The sequence below is a fragment of the Saccopteryx leptura genome, chromosome 4 (assembly GCF_036850995.1).
Source record: "Saccopteryx leptura isolate mSacLep1 chromosome 4, mSacLep1_pri_phased_curated, whole genome shotgun sequence".
NCBI classification, from domain to species: domain Eukaryota; kingdom Metazoa; phylum Chordata; class Mammalia; order Chiroptera; family Emballonuridae; genus Saccopteryx; species Saccopteryx leptura.
Window position 1 is genome coordinate 212889342 of NC_089506.1, and position 7483 is coordinate 212896824.

The 7483-nt window shown below is 50.6% G+C and overlaps 1 long non-coding RNA gene across 1 annotated transcript; it reads left to right on the top strand.

Moving 5' to 3' along the window:
* Nucleotides 1-1116: 1116 nt before the first annotated feature.
* Nucleotides 1117-5746, top strand: LOC136402533 (uncharacterized). Its single transcript, XR_010750985.1, has 3 exons — nt 1117-1262; nt 5351-5433; nt 5654-5746. It is a non-coding gene; the product is annotated as an uncharacterized lncRNA (long non-coding RNA).
* The last annotated feature ends 1737 nt before the right edge of the window (nt 5747-7483 follow it).

The following is a 7483-nucleotide window of genomic DNA, read 5'->3' on the forward strand; positions in this document are numbered from 1 at the left end:
TTGACTGCTGAAAGGCTTCAGGAGAGTGGGCACTCACCCGCGGGCCTGCGGAGCACCCGAACGTGGCCTGTCGCCCCCTGCTGGTGCTCCAGCGCAGGTCCTGGATGCAGGCCCACCATGCAGGCTACAGCAGTGAGGTGCTTGATGACCCGCGCACAGCAGGGATTCCTGCGACTGGCCGCCTAGGGGCTTGTTCCGCGGGTTCCCAAAAACTCAGCTGGTTTCTAAAAAGAAGGCAGGCTCACTGACTGGGACCCTGCCATCCCCCCTCCCAGCTTGGCCAGCCCCAAGGCTAAGAAGCCTTCCTACCATCTGCCCAGTTTCTGAGCTGAACTGGCAGGTCACTTCACCTGGTGGAAGGGGCCAGTTCTCTCCCTTCTGTCACAGTCTCCAGCTCCCGGGCAGCCCCTGGGGCTTCTCCCCATTCATTAATTCACCCGTCTCCTGGACAGGTGCTTTGCTCTGTGCTCCAGATCAGTGATCATGGCCTCATGGCCGCTTCCTCCAAAGTGTTGCGGAGGCCTCTTTGGGACACATTCCACCTCTTTAGTCCCTAAAGAATCTGGCCCTAAGTGTGGGCATGAGACCCACAGATGTAGTCTTGGGTCCTCCGGCGGCCTCTGAGTCTATTCCTGCGTGTCCTGGTGGGTCCAGTGAACAGCTGCAAGCTGGCTAGGGCAGAGTCCACAGCTGAGAGTGCTGTGAGCAGTGGCCTCCTGCTGTCCTGGTGGGAGAGACTCTGTAGTAGTGTGGGGCAGCTTTCCCAGTGTGACCTTCCTCTGACAGTCCCCTCCCACTATCACCGAAGTTAGGCGGAGGATGCCGAACAAGTCCCTTATGTGTTTTTTTGGGTTTTGTTTTGTTTTAAGTGAGAGGAGAGGAGATGGTGAGACAGACTCCCACATGCTCCTTGATGGGGATCCACCAGGCCACTCCCACCTGGGGCTGATGTTTAAATCAATAGAACTATTTTTAGCTCCTTAGGCTTATCAGTAGGGGAGAGGATGAACCAATTGAGCCACTGGCTGTGGGAGGAGAAGAGGACAGAAGGGGGAGAGGGAGAGAAATAGAAGGAAATGGTCACTTCTCACGTGTGCCCAGACTGGGCATCAACAGGGGACATACATATGTCAGGCCGACACTCTATGCACTGAGCCCTCCTGCCAGGGCCACACTGAGCCCTTTGGCCCACACCACCACCTAAGCCCTGTGGTCACAGGTGGATCTTGGCTGAAGCTGAGCCACTATTCTCAGTGTCAGAGGTGAGCAAGTTGGGTCCTGCTATTGTCTGCTGGTGTCACGTGTACATAGAGGGCTGTAGGGCAGCCTGTCCACCAAGGGCCTGAAAACTGTTGAGCAAAGAACAGCAGAGGTGGAGAGAGGGCCCGAGGGGTCTTTCGGCCAGGCCGGGACCTCCCAAATGAGTATTCCTGCCTTTACAGTCCTGGACACACCCCAAATAGGAATGCAGAAAAGTGCAGGACACTCAGCTGAATGTGAACTTCAGGTCCACAACGAATGATTTTTAGTGTAAGTACGTAACAAATGTTGCATTTTTTAAAAAGTATAACTATGTTCCAAATATTGATTTTTATTTTTTATTTTTTTAGTATAAGCATATCCCAAATACTGCATGGGCATATTAATACTATTATTGATATATAAAATTATTTGTTGTATATCTGAAAGTCAAATTGAACATGTTGTACAGTATTTTTATTTGCTGAATTTGGCAACCCTAACCAGAGACACTTGAAGCGCTCAGTCCTGGTGGGAGTGGTCAGGGCTGGCCTGTCAGGGGGGTCACTGCTCCAGGACAGAGCAAAGGACAGGTCAGGGAGACAGAACTGCAGTCAGTCAGGTCTCTGCTGCTTACTGCCAAGGGCACTGGGACACCAGGAAAACCTGGAGATGGATTCTTTAGACTTTCTCATCCGGACACACGTGTGTGGGAGCCTTTCCAAACCTGGAGCACTTTCAGCAGCTTCATGGAGGACTTGCCCCTCCCCTACTGCAGATGGCATCATTCCCTTCTCCCTTAGCAGCCCAGCTCTAGGTCAGGGGGAGAGGGGAGACAGAGGTGTGCTGGGCGGAGTCGGCAGCATGTCTGAGCTGGGAGGGCAGGACCCGTTCTAGAGGCTCCAGTGGTTTGAAACCCTCCTCAGAGAAGCAGCACAGAGGCGGTACAGCGGGGGCCGCCCTGGGACCCTGAGTCTTACTCACCCGTTGATGAGACCCATCATCCCCACACAGATCCAGACCCCTAGAGCTCCCCCTGCTCTTCCCCCTTATGTAGAAGGGGAGCCCCGGCCCAGCCCCGCATCTCTGCAGGCAGATGTATACCGGAGAGAGCAGGGCAGGACGTGAGGAGGCAGGCCCGTTCCTGGGGCCAGGCCTCTTGAAATGTCTGGGCCAGCTTTGCATTCCGCAAGTATGGAAGCCAGGGCTTGGCTGGGTAGGTGAGGACAGGGAGGGGCGGCTCTCAGCCTGGCCACTGCAGGCAGGACTGGAGAGGAGAGAGAGGACAGGAACAGCAGCATGGCTTTGAGGTGGCTCCCCAGGACTTGAGCTCAGGCATCAGAAGTGAAAGACTAAGCGGATACTTCCGGGGAGGCTCTGGGGAGAAGAGGTCTGGTCAGAGGGGTCCTGTGGCCCCTGGAGGTGCAGTAATGGAAACTGAGGGGATCTCCTTTTCCCACAAGCTTCAGGTCTTAATGAGAAGTTAGGGTCCGGGGCTGCTTCACAGCTGTGCAGTTGCTCAGACAGCCCCCTCCCCCATCAGATTCTCTAATGTCACCACCTTAAAAATTGTACTAAATTTGGATCAAGGGGCCACAGATTTTCACTTTTCACTGGGCTCCTAAAGTGTGCAGCAAGCCATGGAATAGATTCTATTTCCCGAGGACCCTGATTCAGTTGCCTGATGGGTCAGCTTCCGTCTCCACTTCCCTATGGGCCCCCAGCCCCTCTCCTACCTGCTCTGTGCTGTCTGTGTCTTTCAGCCTATTTATGCCCTGAGACCGTCCAGCTTCATCCACTACCCGTGGGGCCTTCGGCACTCGCCCTTGGCAGGGACTCTGTTTGTAGAGCCCTGGAGAGGTGCTGGCTGCAGTGTTTGTGTTCCTGTCCACAGGCCCCCAGAAAAATGAGCCCCACAGGGTAGTGTAAGAAACACTGTAAGCTGGCAAGGTCCTTATAGCCTAAGGCTTAGTTTAACACTAAGCCTTTCCCACCATTTTAATACTAAGGTCTTTTCAACATGCTTCTAATACTAAGATCTCAACACTTACCTTCTCCCCACACCTTGACTATTGCAGGATGAGGGGTGGTGTACTCTTATGAGGAATCCCATTATGCCTCAGATAAGTGGCTTTGTATCAGAGACTTCCCTAGTTGTATATTGGCGTAAAGGCTTTAATTTCTACACTATAAATATAAGGCAAACTGGGGGCTCTCTCTCTCTGTCTTGCCATCAGCAATGCAGAGGCCTCCCGATCCCATCTCTTTTCCCGGTGAGTTTATTGTCTTAATTCTGTCCCATTCTCCCTCAGTACCTGGAATTACTAGCAGTGCTGGTTCCCAGCAGCATAGACCAAGCCCATGGGTCACAGAAAGAGCTAATCAGAGATAAGAACGGTCACATTGACCAACCAAGGCAAAGGATGGTCAAAGCCAAGGGGTGTTTGCAGAGCCCTGGGCACAAAAGGAGGAGGAAAACAAACAGGTCCCACCCACATGACCCTCCAGGGATCGAAGACACAGAAGCAACTGCTCAGAGCAGAAATCCAGTCACAGAGGGTGTTCAGGACAAGCCCCCTGTTCTTTCCTCATTTGGACGGATTTGTTTAGGCTCTTTTTAGGTTCCCTACTTAGCAGATCTCTTCCACTGCCAGGTCCAAGGGCTCACTATAGTGCCCACTGATGAGCACTCACTTGGGCGAGGCCTTTCAACCTTTATAGTTTTGTCTACTTCTTCTAAAATAGACCCTCTATGAGTTGTTTTAGGTTGGTCTTTTTTAACTAGAGAGACAGACTGAGAGAGACACAGAAAGAGGGACAGATAGAGACAGACAGACAGGAAGGGAGAGAAATGAGAAACATCAGTTCTTCATTGAGGCACCTTAGTTGTTTATTGATTACTTCTCCAGATGTCTCCGGCTTGAGCGTGGGATTATTGACATGATCTCAAGTTTACTCACTTGAGCCCAAAGGTCGTGGCTGGAGCCCTAGGTCGCTGGCTTGAGCCCAGGGTTGCTGGCTTGAGCAAGGGGTCACTGGCTCAGCTGGAGCCCCCCTCCTTGGTCAAGGCATGTATGAGAAGCAAGCAATAAATAATTAAAATGAAGCTACTATGGGTTGATACTTCTCATCTCTCTCCTCTCTCTTTTTCTCTCCTTTTCTGTCTATCTCTCCCTCTAAAAAAGTCAATAAAATAACTTTTAAAAGGAGAAAGTAGGGAGAAGCATCCTCTATCCCCTTTTTTAGATCAGCCCAGGAAGCCAATGTCTGGACCTGCAGGTAGAGACAGAAAGATGTGGGGCTGGTGTGCAGGCGAGGGGGCAGCTGAAGAAAAGGGACAAACGGAGAGGTGATGGCTGGTGGCGCCATGACTTCAAGCACTCAGCTGGCCTCAGAGTCATCAGGAGCCCAGTGAAGGTCTTGGAGAAGAAGCACTAAGCCCTGCCCCTGGCGCACAGAACTGCATTATCTAGTCGGGGTTCTGAGGGTTAGTGGGGAGCTCGACCTGGGCTCTGAAAGCCTAAGGGACACCTGACTCTCCCCAGACCTGAATGAGGTCCTGAACCCAATAGTGCACAGGGCAGGAGCTCTGGTCCCCATGGACCTTCTGTGGACATTCGATCTACAGCCCCACCATGGGGTTGAAACCTATCTGGCCAATCTAGGAAGGGCTGTCAGCAAACCTCCCCCGACTTCTAAAGTCAAGATCCAGTGCAGGTGTGGAGAAGAGAGACTCAGAGGTGACAGCAAAATGCCTGTCATGTTCCGTTTTGTTTGTGTAGGTCCTGGGGCCAAGACAACAAACACAGGACGTCCGGGAGCCTCCTGAACGAGCCTTCCTAGCCTCCCATAGGAAGAGCCCCCACCAACCAGCTCCTTTTTGTCCCCATGGTGGCTCCTGCTCCTTCCTTCTGGATCGGGGCCCACAGGGGAAGGGAGGATATAAAAGGCCAGGTGGAGGGTGCCCAGATGCACGGCCCTTCAGCGCCAGGACTGGGCGACGAGATTTTCTTGGCCAGGTAGGGCGGTGTTCCCCTTCCATGGATGGGGCCCTGGCAGGGTCACAGAGGACCCCTCTTTGAGGGTTGGGTGACGTGTCCCTTCCCTCCAGGTACCTTGGGACTCAACGGACAGAAACCATGCTGCTGTGGCTGACCCTCATCACCTTGTGGAGCACCGTCTGCTGGGCAGAACGTAAGTCCGGCTGGGTCTGCCTCCCTGTAGCCTATTGCCCGGGTGGCCACCCTCACCGCCTCTCATTAATATACCTCCAGTTCTGAGCTTAGCCCTTGACTAACTAGTCTCAGGACTGTCCCATTTGCCTGGAGGGGTTTTGTCCACTTCTGTGCAAAGATAACCTATATATTACTGAGTGATTCTCCCCTCCCCCAACCTGGTTTCTTCATTTATCTAGAAATGTACGGGAATGGAAATGGCTGGTATTTCAGTTCCCCTACTGACAGTGGAAATGTCATTACCGGGATTCGGGTGTCTATAAGTTTTATAGGCATATTTAAGAGGTGAGTAAGAGCAGGGCACAAAGTCTTAGCACTGTGCCCCTACCTGTGCCCCAGTCTCGGGAACTTGGGGGCAGGGCTTAGTGCTTCTTCTCCAAGACCTTCACTGGGCTCCTGATGACTCTGAGGCCAGCTGAGTGCTTGAAGTCATGGCGCCACCAGCCATCACCTCTCCGTTTGTCCCTTTTCTTCAGCTGCCCCCTCGCCTGCACACCAGCCCCACATCTTTCTGTCTCTACCTGCAGGTCCAGACATTGGCTTCCTGGGCTGATCTAAAAAAGGGGATAGAGGATGCTTCTCCCTACTTTCTCCTTTTAAAAGTTATTTTATTGACTTTTTTAGAGGGAGAGATAGACAGAAAAGGAGAGAAAAAGAGAGAGGAGAGAGATGAGAAGTATCAACCCATAGTAGCTTCATTTTAATTATTTATTGCTTGCTTCTCATACATGCCTTGACCAAGGAGGGGGGCTCCAGCTGAGCCAGTGACCCCTTGCTCAAGCCAGCAACCCTGGGCTCAAGCCAGCGACCTAGGGCTCCAGCCACGACCTTTGGGCTCAAGTGAGTAAACTTGAGATCATGTCAATAATCCCACGCTCAAGCCGGAGACATCTGGATTTGGAACCAGGAACCTCAGCATTATGGCTGGACACTCTATCCACTGTGCCACTACAATCAGGCTAAAAAAAATTGTTTTCGATTTATTGATTTGAGCGATAGAGGAAGGGTGAGAGAAAAAAAATCGACATCAATTTGTTGTTCCACTTACTTATGCATTCATTGATTGATTCTTTTTATTATTATTATTATTAACTTATTGTGTTTACATAGATTCTAGTGTCTCCCCGAATACATCCTCCCTCCCTCGTGTTTCCCAGTATCCCCTCATTTCCCTCCTTGTAACGCCCTCCCCTCTTCCCTCCAGGATTTGCTTTTCTGCTCTCATCCCATCCTATCACCCTATCATCCCCTTTCCCTCTGTCCACTTTCATTCTGGATCCTTTGATCCCGCCTCTCTCTCTATTTCGCTCCTCAGTTTATATTGTTCAACAGATTCCTCAAATGAGTGAGGTCATATGATATTTTTCTTTCTCTGCTTGGCTTATTTCACTTAACATAATAGTTTCCAGGCCCATCCATGTTGACACAAAATGTAATATTTCCTTCTTCTTCATGGCCCCATAGTATTCCATTGTGTATATGTATCATAGCTTTTTAATCCATTAGTCCACTGTCCGACACTTGGGCTGTTTCCAGATCTTGGCTATTGTGAACAATGCTGCCATAAACATGGATGTGCATTCCTCTTTTTGGATCATTGATGTGGTATTCTTGGGATATTTCCTAAAAGTGGGATGGCTGGGTCAAAAGGCAGTTTGATTTTTAATTTTTTGAGGAATCTCCATACTGTTTTCCCCAGTGGCTGCACCAGTCTGCATTCCCAGCAGCAGTGCAGGAGGGTTCTCTTTTCTCCACATCCTCGCCAGCACTTATTCTGTGTTGTTTTGTTGATGAGCCCCATTCTGACTGGTATGAGGTGATATCTCGTTGTGGTTTTAATTTGCATTTCTCTAATGATTAGTGATGTTGAGCATTTTTTCATATGCCTATTGGCCATCTGTATGTCCTCTTTGGAGAAGTGTCTATTCATCTTTTTGCCCATTTTTTGATTGGATTGTTTGTCTTCCTGGTGTTGAGTTTTACAAGTTCTTTATAAATTTTGGTCATTA